Source organism: Varanus komodoensis, unplaced genomic scaffold, assembly GCF_004798865.1.
Source record: "Varanus komodoensis strain SLA01 unplaced genomic scaffold, ASM479886v1 scaffold98, whole genome shotgun sequence".
Classification (NCBI taxonomy): Eukaryota; Metazoa; Chordata; class Lepidosauria; order Squamata; family Varanidae; genus Varanus; species Varanus komodoensis.
Window position 1 is genome coordinate 481,942 of NW_025336669.1, and position 25,562 is coordinate 507,503.

Consider the following 25,562-nt stretch of genomic DNA (forward strand, 5'->3'; position numbering starts at 1 on the left):
TCCTGTTCAAAAAAAAAAAAAATCTGATAATTGCTAACTGAATAGAATTTGAGAATTATATTGACTGTCTTGAACTGTCATGTCTCCAAATGGATATACTTCCAGGTACCACCTGGGCCTGAACCTACTCGGCTTCACAACAGCCACTTTCAAACCATTATTTGGAACTTACATAGAACTGGTCCTTCTAGATGGTTAGATTTAGAAGACTAAGACCGTAGTTTTGTCAGACCTGTCCTTTAGACTGAACTTGCTATATGTGCATACACATCTTAATTTTTTCCTCATGTGCTGGTTGTGTTGTTATTGCAAAGAAGTATACTTGATGGATGGCACAACCCAGCCAGGACTAAAAACTTGAGGTTCCATTCACTGCAACTGAAGAATTTGAACCCCGCTGCTGAATTTGGCACTTCGTGAAAAGGTTTCATGTTTATTGGCCTGTCACATTTATGCCGTAACACCTTTGACTGATTTTCCCAACAAAATGAATTAAGGAAAGAATAATCAATCTTGCTGTGCCTGAAAGTGCTGTTCTTGTCCACATGCATTCAGCCCTGCACCTCTTAAGCCATCTGTTTCTCCCCAAACACTAGGTACAAGTTCACGCTATTCAGCAATTGTTATTTTCTTTGGGAAACACAACAGGTGTTGCTCTTGAGCAGTGCATTGGACTGTATTTCTCTGGAAGTCAAACTCTTTGTTCATGTTGAGGTAATTTTTTTTTATTTTTTGGTCGAACAATGAAGCCTTAGTGAGTAGGAATAGCATTCAGCCACACAATGCCGTTCATGAATCATTTTTCAAATGGCTTTTCATACTTGTTTGTATCCACTGCCCGCCCCCCATTCCACTACCCTGCTTCTCTTCAAGGCTATCCAACAGCTATTCCATTCCCTCAAGTCCTATCATATCCTCTTCTTTGTATTCATGAACAGGAAACTGCAGCCTCATGTCCATGCCACCTTCATCCCGAGCCTCCCTTAACAATTAGCATCTTTGAAAAAAGAATGTTTGGCAAAATTCAAGTGTCTTTCTTCTCTTCCTGGCTTGAGCAGGTTGTTTCTGTCTTCCTCAAGTTTCCGTGCCATTTCCTGCTGTTGTTGAGAGCCCTGGATATTTTCCTGAGCATTGTACAAGAGATTTCTGGCTGCTATCCCACATCCAGCCTGATTAGCCAAGTGAAAACGTGATTAAGTTGATTTGCAGTTACATGGCAAAAGTCAAGGTTGTCTCATAAGATACATTAACCTTTGTGCAAAAGGATGACAAATGGCTGCCAAGAACACGGGGTGAAGGAGACAAATTGAATGTGCTCTTCGGACCATTATCTTGTCTTCCTTCTATGAGTGCCCACAAGGAGTGGAGAGATCTGATCTTTGCTGTGTAATGATGAAACAGGGAAAAAAGAAAAACAAAAGAGAGGCAGACTACCACTGAAGCTGGGGAACCCACAATGCTGCTTGTGATGCTGCTGTGCCTGTGATCCACCGGGCTGAGTATTGTTGGCCGACAGGAACTGACAACAGCATGTTTCCGCAGGAACCTACAGGATGCAGGAAGATCCCTGAGGTTAACTGCGATCTAGGAAAGCCATTCCAGCTTGACCATATTTGACTAAGCAGGTAGAGGTATAAGAAAAGCTCTTCTGGGTCAGACCAAAGACCTATCTAGTCTGGCATATCTGTTTCCACACCGTCCAGCCAAATGCCCAGTGAGAATCCCCAGGCGGGATATGAAGGGAACAACACCCTCCTAATCCTGTTGACCAGCAACTGGAATTCAGGGGCCTATCACCTCTGAAATGGGAGGCAATGTAGATTCACTATATCTACAAGGCCCATTGTGACGACTTTGCCAAGCATTTCAGGCAGAAAATTGCTCAGATTCGTCACGAGCTAGACTCTACAAGTGATTCAGAGGCTTCTGGGGAGATACCAATGTCACCGTCTGGTCCAAAATTAATGGATGAATTTCAGTTATTGCAGCCTGATGATGTGGACAAGGTGCTTGGGCGAGTACATCCCACCACTTGCCTATTGGACCCTTGCCCATCTTGGTTAATAAACAACGCCAAGCACGGGATTAGGATCTGGATCTTGGAAGTGGTTAACGCTTCTCTGAGGGAGGGTTGGGTACCTGCCCCTTTAAAGGAGGCGGTAGTCTGACCAGTCCTGAAGAAAGCGTCACTGGATCCAGAGATGGCCACTATTTATAGACCAGTGGCCAACATCCCGTTTCTGGGCAAGGTGTTGGAGTGGGTGGTGGCGGGACAACTCCAAGCGCTCTTGGATGAAACTGATTATCTGGACCCATTTCAGTCCGGCTTCAGACCCAGAAACGGTACTAATCTGCCTTGGTCGCCTTGGTCTCCCTGCACAGGTATGATGACCTGTGCAGGGAGAAGGACAGGGGGAGTGCATCCCTGTTGGTTCTTCTGGACCTCTCAGTGGCTTTCGATACCATTGACCATGGTATCCTTCTGGATAGGCTAGCGGGATTGGGGGTCGGAGGCACTGCTTTGCAGTGGTTACACTCCTATCTCAACGGCCGATTCCAGAAGGTGGTGCTGGGGGACTATGGCTCTGCACCATGGCAACTATGCCATGGAGTACCACAGGGGTCCATCTTGTCCCCTTTGCTGTTTAACGTCTACATGAAACTGCTGGGAGAGGTCATCAGGAGGTGTGGGCTGCGGAATCATCAGTATGCTGATGATACCCAGCTCTACCTCTCGTTTTCCACCAATCCAGGTGAGGCAGTGGCTGTGCTGAACCAGTGCCTGGCCGAGGTAATGGGCTGGATGAAGGCCAATAAACTGAAGCTCAATCCAGACAAGACGGAGGTCCTGTTGGTTGGCGGATCGGGCTTCGGAGAGGGTGAATTGAACCTAGTCCTGAATGGGGTTGCACTCCCTCTTAGGGACAAGGTCCGCAGCTTGGGAGTGCTCCTCGACGCACTGGAAGCTCAGGTCACAGCAGTGGCAAGGAGCGCTTTCCTTCAGCTTCGGCTGATCCATCAGCTGCGCCCCTACCTGGAGTATGACTGCCTGGCGACAGTGACACACGTGTTGGTGACATCCCGACTTGACTTCTGTAATGCGCTCTACGTGGGGCTACCCTTGAAGATGGTCCGGATACTTCAATTGGTTCAAAATAGAGCTTCCAGGCTGCTGATGGGGACTGGGCGTTATGTTCACATGACTCCAGTCCTCCGTCAGCTTCACTGGCTTCCCATTGAAGTCCGGGCCCAATTCAAGGTGTTGGTGATGACCTATAAAGCCCTAAACGGCTTGGGTCCTGGTTACCTGAAGGAGCGCTTACGTCCATATATGCCCAGCCACCCCTTGAGATCTGTGGGGGAGGCCCTTCTCCGGGAACCCTCCGTGAAAGAAATTAGGAGGGTAGGTACTCGGAGGAGGGCTTTCTTTGCGGTAGCGCCCAATCTATGGAATGTGCTCCCCAGAGAGGTCCTCCTGGTGCCGTTGTTATTTGTTTTTTGGCGCCAGGCGAAGACATTTTATTCAAATGTCATTTTAACTGTTAATTGTATTTATTTATTTTATTCTTTGGCCAGGGCGACTTAATTTATACTGTTAATTTATATTATTTTAATGAAGTTTATTTATGTTTGTGAGCCGCCCCGAAGCTTCGGTGAATGGGGCAGCATAGAAATTTTTTTACAAACAAACAAACAAACAAACAAATAAATAAATAAATAGACTAGTACATTAATATATGCTGACTAGTCGCGATTGATAGCTTTATCCGCCATGAATTGATCTAAGCCTCTTTTAAAGGTATCCAGGTTGGTTACCATTACTATGTCTTGTAGTTTCGAATTCCATAGTTTGGCTATCCACTGTGTGAAGAAGGTCTTCCTTTTATTTGTCCTGTTCGGCCCACTGTTTGACCTAATAGAATGACTCTAGCTTCTAGTATTACGAAAGAGGAAGAAAAACCTCACCCTGTAAATTTTCTCCACACCATCCATAATTTTATGCACCTTCATGGTGTCTCCATTCACTTGCTTGTTTCCTAAGTTAAAAAGTCCCTAATGATCTGAAGTAAAGTTGCTGTTACCCTATATCAGTGATGGGGAACCTTTTAGAGACCGAGTGCCCAAACTGCAACCCAAAACCCACTTATTTATTGCAAAGTGCCAACACTGCAATAAAACCTGAATACTGAGGTTTTAGTTTAGAATAAACAACTCATATATTAACATCTTATGTCTTAAACGAAAAACACAATAACAGAGCTTTCAATGATACAAACAGCTTTTTATTGAAAGGTGAAAGTTTGCATTTGGTGTGCTTTTGCACAATTAATGTGATCTTTGCTGTTGTATGCATGCTGATAATTTGTCAGAACTTGGCACAAATATGCTGGGGGGACAGCACAACATTAAAAGAATCTCAGTCTCTTAATTAGAACATCCCTTTGCTAAATCTTAGATATTAAACTACAATTTTTCATAAGAAAACTCAAAGCTAAAATCTTGTGTTAATAAAAATGAATGTATTAAAATTCACAGTCAGTCCAAGCAAATATATATATATATATATATATCCTTGGCAGTGTATTAACCGGCCATGCGAAAGCTCAGACAAGTCACAGCTAATGAGTCGCAGCTCGTGACATCATTGCCTGGAGCTGATACTCCTTTCCAAGGATGCACATGGCCCCTGTGTGCTCTGTTATCTGATGCTCAGCTGCTGGGGTGATGCTGGGTCGACTTGGCTCATGTGCCGACAGAGAGGGCTCTGTGTGCCTGCTATGGCATGCATGCCATAGGTTCGCCACCACTGGCCTATATCTTTACCAGCCTGATGGCATTCATTTTCAAATGTGGTGACTAGAAGTTTACAAAGAATCATAGAATCATACAATTGCAAGGGGCCTAGCAGGCTACTGGGTCCACCCACCTGCTCAAGGCAGGACTCAGGTATCCCATCCAGATGCCAGCCAGGCCTAACCCAGGATTAGGCAGGATCAGGCGCTTCAGGTTTTGCAACAGGACAGACCTCTTTTTTGAGTGGGTTTCAGCCCAGCAAGAGTTTCTGGATGACTCTCTGCAGAAAGCCACCTCTTCACCAATACCTCATGATAAATAAATAAACAAATCTCTCTGCAACTGAAAGCAAGAACAGTTTCTGGAAGTTCTGAAAGTCCCCTTTGCTCTTGCTTTGCAGAGCAGCTTCTAAAGCCAGGGAGCATTTCCTGTACGCCTATGGGAAGAGCAAGCTCAAGTGACCTCATTCAGATCTACAGAGCCAGGGAAAGCCCTCGATAGAGTACCAGGCTGCTGCAAGCAAATGGGGGGGGGGGGTTAAAGTATCCCCCCACCAAATCCTTCACCTCCTTCCTAAACTTAAAAAAGGCATGTGGAAAGCTTGTCCCTACCTCTAAGGAGAAAGTTTCAGAATTTTGCTCCTCTCTGTGAATGAGGCAGAATAAAACAATGCCTCTTTCACAGGAAGAGAGATGAAAACCTCCAAATGGGATGCAGGGTTCATTATTAGTGAAGATGACATAATTGAATTGCATTTTCGACTTCATGCCAGGCTTCTGTGGCACAGGTAGTTGACATTTCAAGCACTCCACTCCTCTCTAGCCTGTGATTATTTCATGGCATGACATCACAGCAGCTCAGCATATGGATATGGGGGAGAATCATGGTCTACTTTTAATAATTTCATATAACCCTATGAAATTCCAGGGTTACCTTAGCAACAGAACCATTACAATCTTACATCAAATTACATTTGTTGAGATGCCTGCATTCGTTCTAGGCTTAAAGACAGCAGTATCTGGCTTTGCTGAGATGGCATTTACTGATATCCTCCACAGTGAACAAGAAAACATCACATTAGTTATCATCTGGAATGGAAAACTAAGGTCTGTATTTGCACAAACTCATAATAATCTGCTAACCTTGCTGCTGCTGATGTTCATATTTCAGTACAACTCACTTCTGGACAGTTATAACTTGACAAACTTAGGAAGATTCATGTCCCCTCCCCCCACAGCTAAAATATTTATGGACTGTGCTGTACAAACACTTCAAAAGTTTCCACTTGCTCTTCCATGCAAACAGAAAAGCAAAGGTGCCTTTGCATGTGCACCAGGGATGTTTTCTCTCAGGGATTCCCAAAGATGCAGAAGAAACATTGCATCCATTGGCTAGTGGCAATCAGCGTTCATGCTAGACTCAGTTTAGCTTGCTTCTTTGTTCAGCAGCAGCTTGGGTTCAGGATAACTAAATTGTACTTCTTTGTACAGTGTAAAAGATGTCTAGGCAATGGCTCTTTTGTCACATGAACAAATATTTGGACAGTGAAGCACCTCATTTGTGCATCTCTTCTTCATTCAGTCAGGCTTGCTGTCAGCTGCACAGGGGTTCCAATCCAGATAAATATCGTTACGTTCAATCCTTTTTCTTTTATAATCTGTGTGAGAAAAGACTCCTGACAAATTGAAGTCCTTGACACAATGAACTTTTTCTAGAGTGGGATCAAGGTGTTTAGGCACGGTGGCATGCTTTCCTACCATTAAAGAAACTCAGAAAACTACGGGAAGAACTAGCTTCACCTGACACACCCAAACCTGGAAAAGAAAACCGAGCTGGATTTTCTGAGCTTAAATGTTAACTTGGCAGTTTTCATATTTTCATTTGTGTAAGCTATAGAGAAGTATGGACTGGATTTGATCAAGAGAATGATTGTTGGCTAGGACACAGTGTCATTTTAAAACAAGACACATCAGAGATAAATCACTATTAACATGTCAGCTTGTTCTTTTTCCATTTCCATCTAATGTGACCCCAGGGTGAATACAAATGTCAAACAATTTCTTCAGAGGGTCTTTACTTATTCAACTTTTAATGAAAAAATGAAGGTGCAGCTGGGTCTCCTGAGTGGAACCAGGTAGGAGACCTCATGTTCAGGATTTAACAATGCCATCCATGGACCCTGATACAGGATCATAAAGTATCTTATACCTTACTTAGCCATGTTCCTTCTCTTGTCATATTGATGGTAAATATCAGCAGCATCTTAAAAAGACAGGCATTTACTCAGTTGGGATTCATTCCACATATCTAGAATGCATTTTGTGCTTGCTAATATTTGAGTGAAGTACAGTGTATACAAATGGAAATGGGCTTTAGAGGGGGGAATAATGACTGAACATTCACAGAAAATTTCTGAGTTGAATTTCATTTGAATAGAAATGAGACCATGGGATAAAATCTTCATTCTAGATCTTCTTTCCAGCATTTCTCTATACAGAATTCAGGGCCTTTGGTTTGGAAAGATGTTGTTGAATTCACGAGGCTCAAATGTAAGGCACACCTTGTGCTTCCACGGGGTCAACCCCTGCCCCAATTCACCAAAATCAGATGCTTCAGCCCACTCCTTTCAGCCATCACAATTAGCCAATTTATCAGCCAAAGCTAGTGGATGAATCATTAAAACACCAATTAAAATGAAATGAAAGAAAAAAAAATAGCCGAGAAAATTGAGCATGCTAGGTATTTAAATCAGATAACGCCTAGATATGGTGACAGGTTTTCACATGGTACCTAATCTGTATCAGGGATGATATGTGATGTCCTACACAGAGGAGCAAATTCCAGAGCAGGGTGCCACCCTCTAGCAACTGCCCAGAAGGTTTATGGAAAGGTTATTCTGGTAGTTATGCTTAAATATGATTATATTGTGATATACCTGGCCTCCTTTGTACCACATGAGATTATTTAATCTCTGTGCCCTTGCAATCAAGCAAGTTATCACTTGCTTAGGAGTGTGCAAGCAGTTTCCAGTATTTAATTCCAGAAAGATACTGCTGTTTCCACTTAAATGCTATTCACTTAGTCATCTTACGTAAATCAAACTACTGGAAAGAGATGGAAACTTGAAGGGCAAAGAATCACCAACTGTTGCTAAATATTTTTAAATAATCGCATAAGGTAATTTATAATCAATTACAAAAGAGCTTTAACATATAGATTCTAATTACATTATAGGGTGAGGAAGACAGAATGAAGTCCTGGGGGACTTCAATCTCCATGCCAAGACTGGTCTGACCGGGGCGGCTCAGAACTTCATGGCCTCCATGATGGCCATGGGGCTGTCTCAACATGTCACCGGCCCAACCCATGAACATGGACACACTCTGGACCTGGTTTTCTTGATGGGGCAGGAAGAGGGTGGTCTGAGGGTGAGGAATTTATGTTTGACACCCCTGTCATGGTCAGATCACTTCCTGGTGAGGTTTGTGCTCGAGAGTGGCCTCTCCCTCTGTAAGGGTGCGGACCTGATTGTGTGGGTCTGTCCCCGGAGCCGGATGGATCCGGATGGATTCCTGAAGGCCCTGGGGGAGTCTCTGGCTGACAAGACTGGTGCTCCTGTTGAGGGTCTGGTCGAACTGTGGAACAGGGAGATGACCAGGGCTGTTGACACGATCGCTCCTAAGCATCCTCTCCCGCCGGGCAGAGCCCACTCTTCCCCCTGGTATACACCTGAATTGCAGGTGATGAAGCAGGCTGGGAGACGGCTAGAGCGAAGGTGGAGGAGATCACGGGATGAATCTGACCGAACACACTTGAGACCCCATTATTGGGCCTATGCTGCGGTGGTGAGGGCGGCGAAAAAGAATTTCTTTTCCGTTTCCATTGCCTCCTCAAAATGCCATCTGGCGGAGCTTTTTCGAGTGGTGTAAGGCCTGGTTCGTCCAGGCCCTAAGAAAGTTCTGGTTCCACCCTCAAAGGCCTGCTGTGACGAGTTTGCCAAGCATTTCAGGGAGAAAATCGCTCAGATTCGTCATGAGTTAGACTCTACTAGTGACTCAGAAGTTTCTGGGGAGACACCAATGCTGCCGTCTGGTCCAAATTAATGGATGAATTTCAGTTATTGCGGCCTGATGATGTGGACAAGGTGCTTGGACGAGTACGTCCCACCACTTGTCTATTGGACCCTTGCCCATCTTGGTTAATAAACAACGCCAAGCACGGGATTAGGATCTGGATCTTGGAAGTGGTTAACGCCTCTCTGAGGGAGGGTCGGGTACTTGCCCCTTTAAAGGAGGTGGTAGTCTGACCGGTCCTGAAGAAAGCATCACTGGATCCAGAGATGGCCACTAATTATAGACCGGTGGCCAACATCCCGTTTCTGGGCAAGGTGTTGGAGCGGGTGGTGGCGGGTCAACTCCAAGCACTCTTGGATGAAACTGATTATCTGGACCCATTTCAGTCCTGCTTCAGACGTGGGTACGGTACAGAATCTGCCTTGCTCGCCCTGTATGATGACCTGTGCAGGGAGGAGGACAGGGAGAGTGCGTCCCTGTTGCTTCTTCTGGACCTCTCAGTGGCTTTCGATACCATCGACCATGGTATCCTTCTGGGGCTACCCTTGAAGATGGTCTGGATACTTCAATTGTTTCAAAATAGAGCTGCCAGGCTGCTGATGTGGACTGGACATTAAGTTCACATGACTCCAGTCCTCCGTCAGCTTCACTGGCTTCCCATTGAAGTCCGGGCCCAATTCAAGGTGTTGGTGATGACCTATAAAGCCCTAAATGGCTTGGGTCCTGGCTACCTGAAGGAGCGCTTACATCCACATATGCCCGCCCGCCCCCTGAGATCTGCGGGAGAGGCCCTTCTCTGGGAACCCTCCGTGAAGGAAATTAGGAGAGTAGGTACTCGGAGGAGGGCTTTCTCTGCGGTGGCACCCAATCTATGGAATGCGCTCCCCAGAGAGGTCCGCCTGGCGCCGTCGTTATTTGTTTTTTGGTGCCAGGCGAAGACCTTTTTATTCAAAAGTCATTTTAATTGCTAATATTATTTCCTTATTTTATTCTTTGGCCAGGGCGACTTATTTTATACTGTAAATTCATTTTATATTTTTAATGTATTATATTTTAATGTTTTGTGAGCCACCCCGAGGCTTCGGCGAATGGGGTGGCATAGAAAATTTCTAAATAAATAAACATTTTAAATGTGTTGAAAATTAGAACTGAGTTGAGTATAACCTATTAAACAGCCTGGAGCAGTGTGCGGGCACTATGAGCATGGCAGACGTGAAAGTCCCACCTAAAAGTGATTCTTCTACAATAGCATTTAATTCATTACTTCTGCAGCTGATGGCAGGCAGACAAGCAAGGTTATACGTTTCTCTGCTGCTCCTGATCCACAGCTTTTTGTATTTTCTCACAGTGCAGTAGCAGGTTCCACAGAGGAATGAGGCAGGGAGAATCACCCAGTTACTCAGGGAGCAAAGAGATACTTTCCTATCTGCTAGAGTCTTCTTAGATTGCCTTGTATTTAAACCATGCCTCCAGTAGGCTTGCTCTGCCATGTCAGTAGTGGGGTGGCTTAAATTCAGACAGAGATGGTCATGCAGGGTTGATTTTTGAGCTAATAAAATACTTGTGGCAGTACAGGAGCCAGGCAGAGCCTCTGCACTTCCTTCCAGATTTATGCAAAGGTTATTTGTATCATTTCTTATTTCTCAAGGTAAGCCAAGCTTCATGATGTCTGCAGATCCAGTGCAGTATCCATTTCTTTCTTTATGCCTTCAGGTGCACCATGCCCATTAGAACCACACCTGCAAAGGGTCTGACTTGGCTTAGCTGTGTTTTAGATGAGGTGGCTGAAGGGTACACCTTTCCTTTAGGCATTGTGGTGGCTCCGGGAGTCCTTCCCTGTTTCCTTCCTGCCATTCCAGGGGCAAGGTGGTCTAGACTGACCTGGGGAGGAGGAGTTTTTTAAGCTTTAAAAAGTCTTGCCGAGCCTCTGGCACCACATAGATAATCTCTGCTTCTTTCCTGCCACTTCTAGATTGGTTCTGATGGCCATTCTGGACCTGGAGGCTCCAGAGCTACCTCAAATCTTACTGAAACCTCAAAAGACTCCCTCCACCCCTGGCCACCTCTACCTGAAGTTAAACCATCCCATGACTGGCAGAGCAGGGGGAGACAGGGACAGCCTGCAGGGGTTAACATTAAAAAGGAAAGAAATATTCCTGGGACATCTCCTTTAAAAAGATACTAAACTAAGCCACACACTTGTGCTGAACATATCAGAAAGTTTTCCCTATTTTCAAAGGGTGTGAATAGATCTGTGAAAGCATGTGTGTGTGTGTAGGGTGATTTTCTGAATGTTGCTAGATACATTTGTTTATTGACTTGATTTTATTTGTATAAAAGCCTTCCATTAGCATTGGGCTCTCTGGGAGGTCATTACAATAAAAGTGTCACTAAATCGCATTAAATAACACAGTACAGTTAATATATCATAAAATAAACAAGATAAAAACACAATATATGTTATCAGGAAAGACATAGATTAATAAATTGAAAACCAGTGCTGCCAATACAGATGACCTAAGGTGCACTGAAAAATAAAATGTTTTGTTAGATGCCTAAAACTCAGTAAGGTAGGCAGCTGACAAATCTCCAATAGCAGGGCATTTCACAATTGGGGTGCCACCACAGAAAAGTCCCTTTCCCTCACCACCTCCCCCTTAACCTCCCTAGGGAGAGGAATTTGTAGGAAGACCTCAGTTGATGATCTTAAATGATGAACAGGAATGCATGCAGTAAGGTGCTCCCTGAGGCAATGTTTTCACGTGCACTTGCTGCATCCTGAGGCATTTGTTGCTATTGCAGAAAAGGAAAGCTCAGTTCAATTCCATTAAGTTCAGCAGGCAAGCCACATAATGAGCCTTCTTGGAGTCGTTTCATGGAGCCACCTACCTGAATGCCAATTTGGTGTGCATGTGAGCACGTGCACAGGGACTGCAATCATGCCCCTGGTGGTACAGTATGTGCACATGTGGGCACGTGTATGTGTGCGGGAGCCACTGCTGCACTTAAAGCTGGGACTAAGTTGAAGCAAGAACTGGCAAAGGTCACTCCAAGGTGCCATTTGTGAAGCTTCTATGTAGATATTTTATGTGGCCTCTGGAAAGGTGTTGCTAGGCACAAATGGACAGCTTGAGACCTGGATAGCTGAAGGACTTGAGGGAGTGCATTCCGTAGCCAGGGAAAACACACCTGTTGGACCGACAGGCCTCTGAATAATGGTACCTTCCAAAGGGCCCCTCCTGTAGACCTTAATATTCAGGCAAACTGATAGGGAGGCAGCTGGAAGGCCAGGTCCTAAGCTATTTGGAGCCTCAAAGCTTAAAACCATTGTGTTCAATTGTGCCAGAAAAGCACTCGGCAACTAGGGCCAACCAGTGTCTTTCAGGACAGGTATGAGAGGGTCCCAGTACTGTGCATCAGTTAGTAGCCTGGCTGCTGTAGTCAAAGTTTCTGGTTACTCTTCAGGGGCAGCCCAATGTGCAGTACTTTGCAATCCTCCAAATGAGCTATAACTGAGTCATGGATAACTCTTGCAAGCCTGGTGCAGTTCAAGAACAGTTGCAGCTGGCACACCAGGCATAATCGTGCAAACGCACGCCTTGTTCCTGCCACCAGCTAAAGAGCCAGGGTGAGCACTGGATAGGGAACACTCCAAACTGTGCACTTGATCCTTCCAGTGCAGGCTGAATCCCAGTCCCTGCTTTGCAGGGACCAACAACACCTCTGTCTGGACTTAACCCCGATCGCCCTCATCGAGCCCATTACAGAACCCATGCAACTTTCACGGGTTTCAGCAGCTGCCTCGATGTTTGGTCAGCAGGTCCACAGAATTAGGTGTCATCACACAGGTGGCACCTCACTCCAAAGCTCTAAGTGACCTTTCCCAGTGGTGCCATGTAAATATTAGACAGCACAGGATCGAGACAGTCCTGGTGGAACAAAACTGGCCCATGGCCAAACAGCAATCCCAGCACCAGGTCTTGCTCAAAGGAAGGACTGGAATCAATGTGAAACTGCACACCCAAAGCACTGGGTATGCGCCCACTGATTTAGAAGGATTTTATGGGTGATGGTACTAAAAGCCACTGAGAGGTCCAGGAAAACCAACAGGATCATTCCTGCCCAGTCCAGATCCTGATATAGTTCATCCTGTGACCAACGCAGTTTCAGTTCCACTTCCCTTTCAGAAGCCCTGTTAAATTAGGTCAGGATAATCAGCTCCATCCAGATCCAGAAAGTGCCAGGTTCCATCCTCTGCATTTCTAGGCCTGAGCATGCTCAGTAAATGCTGAACAAAGATGGCGTCTCCCTTCCTTGGCACAGCACGGCTATAAGGCCATTTTGCAACGGGCATCACATTCTATAAGGGGTTCTTCAGTAGCACTGAGTATCCCTGCTGCACTGCCTATGAATGCAGGAGTGCATAACTGCAGAGGCAGAGTGTAAAAAATAGGTCTTTTCTGAATAGTTGGAAGCAATTTTTTGGAAATGCCTCCAAATAATATCTAGCTATGGAAATTATCTGAATACTTCGTGAGTGTGTTGCAAAACAACTCCCACAAGTTGCAGCTTTGATTGCTGGAACCAAGAGAGGCTGGCCCTTTCCTCAGCCAGTCCCATCCCCTTCTCAGCCATGCAAGCTTTGGGTGTTCCGCTCATGCTGCTTTCAGAACTTAAGGACAACAGAAAAGGCCAGAAAGAATTCCTATAAATTCCCCAGCACTGGAAGGTGAGTCCAGGGAGGGGGGGGGGAGCGTGAGATATACAAGACATGGGGGCTGCCCAAACAGTTCATCAACAGCCTTATAAACACATGACAGACTTGGAGACAACTTCAAAGTGGCTGAGGCAACTGCCAGAGGAGTCAGCCAGGAAGACAGCTGTTGCTGTTGGAGAAAATATCTTCTATATCTTGGCATCTGGGCTGGGTGGCTGTTCCTCAGGGATGCAGAGGAAGAATTGGTTATAGGCTGTAGTAAGAATGGATTATATAAATGTGTCAGCCTAGCCATGATGATTTAGCATTTGTCAATCAGGAGGGCCGCGTCCTACCTTACTGAGGAGGTTTGCTGTGTAGGAGCTGTGGAGCGCCTGCTCTCTGACATGTCCTGAGCCTCATGGCTCAAGGCTCCTTTTTGGTTCTAGGAGACACCATGTGAAAAGCTGCCGGGGGAGTTCTTAGGGCTCATCACCACTGCAGAGGCAGAGGGGCCATGGCATATCCATGTTTTCTCCCTACCTACATCGAAGGAAGGCGTTCCCTGTAACCATGGAAACATGCCTGGTGGCGGTACTACTACCCAGCTGAATAAACCCCAAGGGTACCTTGGAAATGAATCAGTCAATTGGAAGTAAATAATTGTTAATTTTACTTGCGCTTGTTGTAAACCATCCCGAGACATCAGTAATGGGATGGGATATAAAAGCTAAATAAATAAATAAATAAATAAATTTCCTGGTGGGAAAAAGGCCCCGTCTGGAAGCATCCCCATGTCTCAGAAAGGCCAGCTCTACCTGGACAACCTCAATGACACCATTTGCATTTAATACCACATGTTACTGTACTCTCTTCTCTCGACTGGGGTTGAATTAATCAAAGGCAGGACACTTGCTTGAGCTTTATAATCATTCCCAAGAATGAAAGAACTGTTTTCTTTGCCTTGACCCATCCTGGAACCAACCTCTGGGCCATCAGGCTCTTTGTACCCTTCCCTTGGCAACCTGGGCCTGTTTGGAGTCCAGGGAGGCAATGCTCATTTGTTCTGCTTGGGCAATGTCTTATTGCTGTGCCTCAGCTCTGAGAATAACCCAGAGACCAGCTGGATTTTGATCCCCATGAATTTTCCTAAGCACAGTTCCCTGCTCCACTCTGATGCCTACACATTTCCAGAGCCAGTGTTTGCCCCCTGTGCTTACAAATTCATCCACCTTGTTGATGTTTATATTGTCCACTTAGTGAGAAAGCTTTAACAATCCTGGAAAGGGGCTGCAGAGTTCCAAATCTGGCTTTCATACCTCAGTGGAATGTGGTTCTATCTCCGAGGCCATGAAGATAACCTGCAACCTCTATATGAGTTGCTGTCTTTGTCAGGATGAGCAAATAGATACAAGACACTGGGGAATGGCTGCTGATATGTTTTGGGGGGGAACACCTTCTGAATTTGATTGGCAATTTGGGGAAGAAACCATATTCTGTGCCTATTTTTTGCCAAACTTTGGTGGTTGCATCATCCCAAATAAAGAGTTAACCTCTATACATTCTCCTTGTCACTGTAATCAGTAGTAATTGTGTAAGGATATATCCTCCTCTGGAACTCCCAGGATAACATTGTGCTCAATAGTCCATAAACTGTTAATCTGGAACGAAAGCAGAGCATCCAGAGAGCAATCTGTGCCCACAGAATTTTGCCAGTCCGCTAGGAAGTGAAATCCTGGACCTGATGACACTGAAGTCAGGAAATTATTGCCTCAGGTCATTGCAGGCTAACAAAAATGTGGTGTCCTGGCATGATTTTCATGGTTGGAATGTGTTTAGAATGGGCAAACATGATGAGCTGTGCAGAAAAAGCTACTCAAGAAATGCTTTTTCAAAATCTGCCTATTCTCAAAGCAACTTTAGTCCTATATTAGGGTTACCGGTGTGCACCAGAGAAGGGTTGAGGCCTAACTAGGAAACCTCATTTTTGTAAAGCTAACCCTACCCTGGTACACACACCGAACCCTAATATTGAGAAATCTTTGCAAGGAAAATAGGCTGATTTTGAAAAAACATTCTTTGAGGAGGTCTTTCTGCGCAGCTCATCATTGCTTCCTGTTCTAAACACTTTACAATCATAAAAATCATACCAGGACACCTGATTTTTTAACCCTAACCCTACACTGGTGCACACCCCTAAAGCTAATATAGGTCCATGGTTCCCTTGAAAAAAAGGAAGATTTTTAATAGGCCTTCCTTGAGTAGGATTTCCTGCACAGCTCATCATTTCTGCCCATTGTAAACACATTCCAACTGTCGAAATAATACCAGGATACCTTATTTTTGTAACCATAACCCTACCCTGGTGCAGACCCCCACCCTAATATTAAGCTATATTTCGATTGAATATCGGCCAATTTAGAAAAAGCCTTCCTTGAGGAGATATTTCTGCTCAGCTTATCATTTCAGCCCATTCTAAGCACATTCCAACCGTCAGAATCAAACCAGGATATGTCATTTTTGGAACCCTAACCCTACCCTGGTGCACAGCCCTAACCCTAATATTGGGCTATCGTTCCATTCAAAATAGGGCAATTTGGAAAAAGCCTTCCTTGAGTAGGTTTTTCTGCACAGTTCATCGTTTCTGCCCATGGTAAACAGATTCCAACCATCAAAACCAAAACAGGATGCCTCGTTTTTGTAACCCTAACCCTAACCTGGTGCACACCCCGAACCCTAATATAGCGGTATATTTCCATGTAAATTAGTGTGATTTTTAAAATGACTTCCTTGAGTATCTTTTTCTGCACATCTCAGTATTACTGGGCATTAAAAGAGTATCCAACCATCAAAATCATAACAGGATACCTCATTTTTATAACCCTAACCCCACCTTGGTGCACACCCCTAACCTTAATATCAGTTTAAAGTTCCACCTAATATAGGCCTATTTTTGAAAAAGCCTTGGTTAAGTAATTTTTCTGCACTGCTCATTATTTCTTCCTATTGTAAACACATTCCAACCATCAAAATCATTTGAGGATATCTTGTTTTTGTAACCCGAACCCTACCCTGGTGCAAAGCTCTAACCCTAAAATTGTGATACAGTTCCATGTAACATATGGCAGTTAGAAAACACCTTCTTTGAGTAGCTTTTTCTGCATAGCTCATCACTTCTGCCCATTGTAAACACATTCCAACCGTCAAAATCATACCAGGATAGCTTGTTTTTGTAAACCAAACCCTACCCTGGTGGACAGCCCTAATCTTAATATAGGTGTAAAGTTCCAGTAAAAATCAGCCAATTTTGAAAAAGCCATGCTTGAGGAGATTGTTGTGCACAGCTCATCATTTCTTTCCATTCTAAACTCTTTTCAACCATCAAAATCATACCAGGACACCTTGTTTTTATAACCCAAACCCTACCCTGGTGCACACCCATAACCAAAATATTGGGCTACATTTCCATCAAAAATTGGGCGATTTGGAAAAAAGCCTGTCTTGAGTAGTTTTTTCTGCACAGCTTATCATTTCTGGCCTTTCTAAATACATTCCAACCATCAACATCATATCAGGACACCTCATTTTCATAACCCTAATTCTTCCCTGGTGCACATCCCTAACCCTAATATAGGGCTGTAGTTTCAAGTAAAATTGGATGATTTTGAAAAAGCCTTCCTTGAGTAGCTTTTTATGCACAGTTCATCCTTTCTGCACAGTATACAGTCTTTTGAAGCATCAGAATCATACAAGGATACCTCATTTTTTAACCTGAACCATACCCTGGTGACACCTGTAATCTTAATATAGGGGTAAAGTTCCAATAAAAACAGGCTGACTTTGAAAAATGTAAATTTAGCCTTAGATTGCTACAGGGCCTTGATCCAGGTAGTTGTCTTTCCTTCTAAATCGATCAGCTGGTGCCCTTACAGTCTACCACTGCCACCCACACCCACTCCTCTTGGGCAGAGAGCTCTTTTGTTTCATAGTGCCACTCTCTCCTCTTTATCCAGAAATGGCTAAATCCTCCAGTCTTTTTATTTCTTCTTTTCTTAGGCCTGTTACAACCTTGCATACCAGCCCATGTAGTAATGGACATTTATTGATGGTAAACATGGGATGTTTCCTTTCTGTACCAAATATGGATATGTGGTTTTTTTTTTGAGCAGGGAAATGTATAAAATTAAAATGGATTCTTTAGCGTTTAGACTTTGAACACCTGTTTGAGCTAATTTCTGAAGGAGCTGTTCCCTACCTTGTTAAGCGCCTAGTGTGCTAACCAACTTCTTTTGCTTGAAGAACCGTCTGATCCACTTCTGGTGTGGAGTTCCAGAAGGATAAGAAGCAAAAACAGGGGGCTTTGAAGGTGTCCGTGAGCAGCCAAGGAGCTGCTCCTGGAACACAGTGATCATCGGAATGGGTCATCGGAACACAGTGATCTCCAACATGGTGAGATGATTTAGATTTCCAGATAAATTGCGGCAATTATTTCCAAATTCACATGTGTGCACAGTCAGCATATGCAAATATTATGCAAATATGTTCTCTGCTTTGGCAATGCTCAGGCAGCCACCCTTATCTTGATCGGAATGGCACGGCCTGCCCAATTTTGGCTTGCAAGCAGGAAACATGCACGCATGCACATTTCGGTTTATAATGCGCATCAATATCTTTGTTGACTGTGAGAACAAAGAGTGATGAGAATAGCAATGGGGCTGAAACCTGCTCTTTTGATGATGTCTCTGACAGTTTGCTATAGAGGCCAAGTTAGCTTTATGCAACCTAGCCTGGAACTGGGTTTGCCATTTTTGGCAAAAGCTACCTAGGCCAGAGAAGATTAGAAATGCTTCAGCTCCAACGGCTGGGAAAAGTGACAGAAATAAAGTCTCCCAGAAAGAAAGAGAGATTTTGAAATGAACCATAAAAAGATGAAGGCAGTGGCAAGGAGACAAAACTTTGCAGGCTGTTACGCAGAGTGTTGAAAATCTGCTGGATGGCTTGCTTTCTAAGAAAGAAACCTTCAGGCAAGACGGAGTCAGTTTCCTGCACAAAAATAATCTGTCTAGGAAACTGCATAAGTCACATGTGCAGTTTGTAAAGTGTGATACAGGCATCTGGGGAAATCTGTACTTCACACCTACACATGAAAAGTGGAGCAGTGCAGAGTGGGGGCCCCTGCAGCTCTTCCCTCCAGTGGGTTGTGCATCCCACTGTGGTTTCCATACATGTGCAGTGATAGCAAAAGGGGGTGCTTGTTGGGCCTTCACCAAGGACAGTGCACTTTTCCCACATGCTTGAACAGGGAAACTGTCATGTTTGGCAATGACATTTTCAAACAGTCATCTATGCTTGGCAGATGACAAAGTATTCTCTGCAGCAAACTTGTGTTGAAAAGGAAGGAACGGACTTCTAAACCATCAATGGACATGTGCTGGCAAGATTAGAAGCTGTCTGGGTTCTGTGGTGTGTCCCACTAAATGTTTTATTTATTTATTTATTTATTTATTTATTTATTTATTTATTTATATTTCAATTTATATCCTGCCTTTTTCCTACAAAGGGCTCAAGGCAGCTTACATCATTCTCCTCCTCCATCTTATCCCCACAACAACAACCCTGTGAGGTAGCTTGGGCTGAGAGTCTGTGACTGGCCCAAAGTCACCCACTTGGCTCCATGGCTGAGCAGGGACTAGAACCCAGATTATCTGAATCCCAGTCCTATGCTCTTAACCACTACACCACACTGGCTCTCATATACACCAGCGTACTTTGCATTTTTACTGCAGTGACCACTGATCCAGCAGGAGAGTTGCGGGACAACATTGCCACGTATAGTTTAGAGTCCATAGTATGTCACCTTCCACCGCTACCTCTTTAACCCACTTTAAAAGGCAGTCCTCAAGCTACATTCCACAACGTAGGTCTGCCATTCCAAACACTTTTCTCTGGGCCTTCCTAGTTTTTGAATGAGGCCTAAACCAGAGAGGTTTTGATGTCTGAATGCCTAGTCCAAAGCCTCCCATCCCCTTCAACTGTCTTGAAGTTGTGGTATTTCTATTTCTTCACTTGCCACATTTCCACTGGTATTAATATATGGCATAGGAATGTGTGAGTACTTGGAAAATATGCTTGCAGTTGCAGGCTGATTCTTACGAGATGGAGGAGTTGTAGGAAAAAGGATTATGTGAGTTAGAAGTGCACAGGCTCAACACTCATCACAGGGTACAACTGTTCCTAGCACAAAATACTTTTTTGCAGCTGCACATGGAGAGATGGTTTGCATTTTTTGGAACTGTCAGAGCTCCTTGAGCTATCCACCTGGATCCATGTGGGATGGATGAGATGTAATTTTAGCTAGGCATCCCATCTCAGTTTCTGTTGTGGGGGAAGCATTTAATGTTTCGAGGACTTTGATCTCAATTTCTGGTGCAAAACTGGGGCTAATACACAGGCTCAGGTATAAAATAAATGATTTTTTCACAGGACACAGAGCAATGCTGCAGGCAAGCGAGGGAATGATATGCTCCACAAATGGAAATAAGTGTTTGCTATAATGGATTCATTTGCTGGGGTGTGGGTGTCAGACTCTATAGCAATGATGAATACTAGTGTGGATCTGAGCAGTTCTTGGAATCACAGGCAAACTTTTGTATTGCTGTACTATATACCTCAAAACACATTTTGATAAAAGGAAATGTCTTTCTAGGGTCCTTCAACATTTCAGTCTTGAGCTGGAGGCAAAATCATTTTCCCTGAAGAGAACTGAAGGTGATAGTTGACGTCACTGACCCTTTCTATATCAGGCATTCAGTGTGATATTATCTGTGAATGCAGGATCAAACCCTTGTGTATTGGTGGTATTCTGCAATGCCACAGTACCACTGTGTGTTTAATAATGGACCATATAGAAAAGCACACGTGCACACACACACAGAACACCAGCAAGAGGTGTGTAAAGTAACCAATCTTATTCCTGCAAAGAATCCAAAAGCAGAAGTCATGGTAAAGTGGTGGGGTAAAGCCTCATGTAGAAAATCCCATTGATTTCCTCTCATCCTTTCTAATCTCTGGTTCAGCAGGCCTCACTTATTGCTGAAAGACATTCAGAGAGAGAGGGTGAAGCATGGGCAGCAGCGTATATCTATAGTAAGTAACTAAATAAAAACCTGCAGAACCTATGAATGGAGATGCTAGTAGACAGGTTGCTTTCTTCTTGTTTCCCATGGTAATCTCTCTCTCCCATGGAACACTAGGTTGCATTTGGAGCCATTGGTCATGGCAGTGGGCATGGAGCAGAGTTCAGGGCTGCAATCAGGTAGGAACAAACTTGGGAAGCTGCCAAGAGTCTAGAACCCCAAGCTGCCTCTGTTGCTGATCCATACCATGTTTTCTCACTGACCCACTAAGAGGAGCCCCTGGGGACAGCGCAAGAATGCTTCTTGCCACCTGGTTGTTTAGTGGTGGCCACTGAGGACATTTTCCTGGGGCACCTCAAAAGCCTGGATTCAGTGCTAATAAATGGCTGTATCTGATGGGCTGTATCCAAGACTACTCTTGACTAAGCCCAGTGACTGTAATGGCCCTGCTTTACTAACATTGGGTAGAACTCAGGATAGCCCTAAGGACCATGCTTCTGGGGAGGCTGGAAGGACTGCAGGGGATCGTTCAGTGTCCCTAGGGAGAACAGTCACAGGCAGCTTTCCATTCCTACCCCAGCCTCCAAAACCTATCTAGATTTTCACCACACTGTTGTAAATGGGGGAATCGATGTATTTCCAACACAGTGCTCCAGAGCCAAAAAATAAAAAACCTCCTAGTTGTTATCACATGTAAATACCTGCTTTTTATATATAGCTGACAAGGAGGAGGAGGATATATTTAAATTCTCACCATCTTCCAGAAAAGCAAGGAAGTCAAAAAAAGTCTGAATTATATTTTGTCTAATACGCCTTAGAACTTATTTAATTTTTCCTCAGTTCTCCTGCCCTCCCCCACCCCAATTTAAATAGGAATCTGCCTGGAAATTTTTCAATTCTTTCAAATTTAAAGAAGACTTTCCCTTAAAAGACAACAACACCCTCAGATATTTGGGAAAAAATCACTCTGAAAGGAAGATTAGTAAATAAATATCATTAAGCTTCTATTATCTGCTTTCAAAGATGCATTTCTGGAAAAAATGGTTAGAGTTAGGGTTAACCTGAATCCTCCCCAAATGGCTGCTGGTACTTGCAAATAATTGCTGAAATCATATGGGTTCCATATACAGTATTACTACTTAGTCATGCAGGAACTTTGTTCTCCATGAGTTGTTTTGACCCACACAGCTTTCTTTTCTGCGTATTAGTAATAGGTCTATTCCATCACTGTGCATCAGCATATAACATCTGGGGATGGTGGAGCATCTCATTCAGTTTGTATTTGAATATAAAATTGCCAGATTTGACTTCCCAATTGCAGCTGTCATGTGGCATTCACATTTCTCTGGAGTTTGCAATGCATTTCTCCAATGTTTTATTTTAAATGTATTCAAAAATACCTATCTCAAGGGAATGTGTTCAGCAAAATATACGACAATTCTGGCATGGTTTTGCTTCTTACTGTTTCCAGAGCAAAGAAACAATACAAATCTGTAAATTGGAATAAATGTGTTGAAAAGGGCATACATCTTACCCTACTGACATCATGCAAAATGATGTACAAAAGGGATGGACCAAAACGGATGGCTGGAGATATGAGAAATGAAGAAAAACCAGAATGGACAGACTGGCCATTCCCCACATAAGATGACACGAGTTGCTGGTCTGCAGCTTTCCAGAAAGATGGCCATGGCAATGAACACCGCCATGGCTGTGGCCAGTTTTCTTTGCATGCAGAAGCTTGCAGGTTCAGTTCATGGCACTTCTAGCTAAGGCAGGAAAAGCAACTCACCCGTGCCAATGATGCCAGGCTTGAGAAGCCCACGGCCTGGTTCAGCATAAGGCAGCATCTGTGGTTCCTCACAACTTTGTTCAAATTAAAGGTATGGCTCTTATGCATCTTATGTTACATCATGTTATAAATGTCAAGCGTGCCAAAATGTGGAACATCTCTAGCAAGGATGCAATTAGAGAAGAAAACTAAAGTGAAAAATAGGATTGTGGAATCATGCAGTTGGAAGGCACCTAGAAAGCCATCGGGTCCAACCCCCTGATCAGTGCAGGATTCAAGTCCCCCAACCAGCTTCCTACCAAGCCTGACCCTGCTTAATAGCGAAGATTAGGCGGGATCAAGCACTTCAGGCTTCGAATAGATTCATCCAACAATCATGCAAAGCATAACCTCTTCTGATCACTTTTATGCAATGCTTATTTTCCTCCACCCACATAATTAAATGGGGTTCCAATGTCAGGATGAACAAAATTTTATATTTTTGTATCAACCACGTTTATTCCAAAGATTTCCTAACATTGTTGATTTTTAAAAAAAGATGTGCCATTGAACAAGTTAATATGCAAAAGCTGAAATGAGGAATAAGAGCTTATAGGATGTGATCTGATGCACAATATTCAACTTTCTGTCATCCCTCTTAAACAGATTGGCAAATCATGCCTTAAATTAATGTATTCATCAAAAAGCAAGGCAATTTTTTGGAAACCCTGTTTATTTCAGCACTCTGGAGGGACTGCAACAAGGGTGAGCTTGGATTTCAGCTAAAAGCAAGCATCTCAAGTCTGAAAGCAAGCATCTCAAACTCGCTACTTGAATGGGTCTGTTGCAAAGACAACAAGGGATTCTAGGAATTCCTTGTAGTTTGAACTACCAAGGAAGAAAGTGTGCTACGGTTAATAAATACCTGCTTTATGTCACAAGCTATTCATGAAAAGAGGAAACTTTTTTTTTCCAATGAAAGCTTCAAGACATTAGTTTTCCAGACACGGAAAGTATGTACCAGGAAGATATATTCAGTTCCCATTAGGCTATCAATACCATTTTTCCTCATTTGTTTCTTTCTTTCTTGGATTAGAAACATTTACTAGTATCTTCTTTTCCAGAAGCCTGAGGCCCATAACAAAGGTAGAATTCCTAGAATGCAGAGTATATTTAGCATGAAAGGAAACCTGTAATGAAATGACTAATGTTGTAGCTGATGTGGATTAGGAAGGCATGAGGCCACACTAGTTACAGTTAGAAGAACAATAGAATTCAGTAGCCATGTGTCTGTCCACACGTTTGCCCATTCTTGTCCTATTTCCTGGCAGTGTCTTAACCACCCAACAGTCACGACTATGCTTGGATTCAGGCTAGGCCGGACTATTACCTGCCTGCTTCCGCAGGACAGTCCATCCCTCAAAATACGGAGCAGGGGAAAGTGGCAGCCTTTGGGGAGTTGGGCAAAACTGAAGACATCCAGGAATGAGGTGGGTTACCTTTAAAGATGAAGTGGCTGAGTTTGGTTTTGTCTAACTTGTTTTAGAAAGGAAAGCTAAACAAAGCCCTACTGTAACTTCCAGTATTGCCTTTTAAATTTGAAACATAATACCTCATGGTAATAGTGTAGCATCAGGGAATGACTGGGAAAAATAGAAAGAATAAGCATTCTCTTCCAATGTACAGCAGATTCCAAATTTGGAAATGACCCTGTATTATTTATGTATGACAGACAAAGCAATCCATGGAGAGAATCAAAAGTTTGTTTCAAGGTTCCCATGCGTCAAGTGCCTTCTTTTGTCACCTGGGCCCAGGGCCACCATTTTACCATCGTTGGTATGGCAGCACCATAGAGTCTGCTGGCAAGAGCAGCTATAAAAGTAGCCACAGCATGAAATACACAGATGGAAAAGGAGAAATAATGGCAAAGCTATTTTAATCTTTAATAAACATGGGGAGGGGGCTGAAGGGGGCAGGTACACCCAGGAAGGAGAAGTGGGGAACCCATCTCAGGACCTCAGCAGATAAATCAGGAGGAGGCTACTGTGGTCCATAGGAAAGAACAGGGAAAGGGTGGGGATTTCATTCACAGGGGCTGCCAGGATATGTGGGAGGGTAGAGCAGGGGGCATGGAAATGGTGCTGTCCATGGACTGGTAAGTTTGGGCAAAAATCTGCACATCATGGAAACGGCTGAGTTGCTTGCTGTGTTGCATAAACCCAGCCAATAAGTGTATTGGAACATAGCTACCTACCTGCTTTTTAACTTCCCCAAGTTTTGTAAGACAGGTTTCTCCAGATTTAAAGGGCTAGTTTTTTAATTTAAGTAATATTTTGGGCAAAATAAATATATAAATGTGCATTTTAGAACAATTAAATGCACATTTAATGAGATATATGTCCTGTTATGTGTTCTACACTCCTTTGAATGTTGAACATGCTAGGGGCTGAGCTTACTTTGTTCCAGCTTCCTTTGAGGAATGGTCACTGGAGACAAGATTTTTCTGAAGTATTTGGGTCGAATCCAGGTATGAATTCCTGAAAATGGTGCAGTGTTGGCACATTTCCACAAGAATGTTATACAAGCATTGACTCAACATGCACAGATTGAAATTTGGCCAAAAAGCAAGAGCATACAATATGATGTGCAATAGTGTATTGGAACCCTGTATTCTGGATAAAAATCACTGAGTTACTGGAATAATATGGAGCAGTGTGGGGGAAAGGACATTGCTTTTGTGCAACGTATCTTCCACCTGTATAGCGTGGAACCTTGATCCAAGGTAATGGGCTTATTTATGCATCTACAGGTTGAAGGTAAGTGGAGACCAACAGCTTGTTGCTTTTATGAAGGAGCAGATCCCTTGCTCTACATCTGTTCCTGCAAGGTGACAATCCCCCACAGGGGTCTTCCAGGGCTCAAAAGGAACAGTTTCTCTGCCTCTTTCTGTCTCTCCATCTCCTTCAAAAAGCTTTTAATGACTGGGTTCACACACCCTGACATCCCATTGTGGGCATGGATGTGCAAGACTGGAAAATTCATTTTAGTTGAACTCAGGAGACTTTTGCTGCATTTCTGAGCAGATGGCCAGA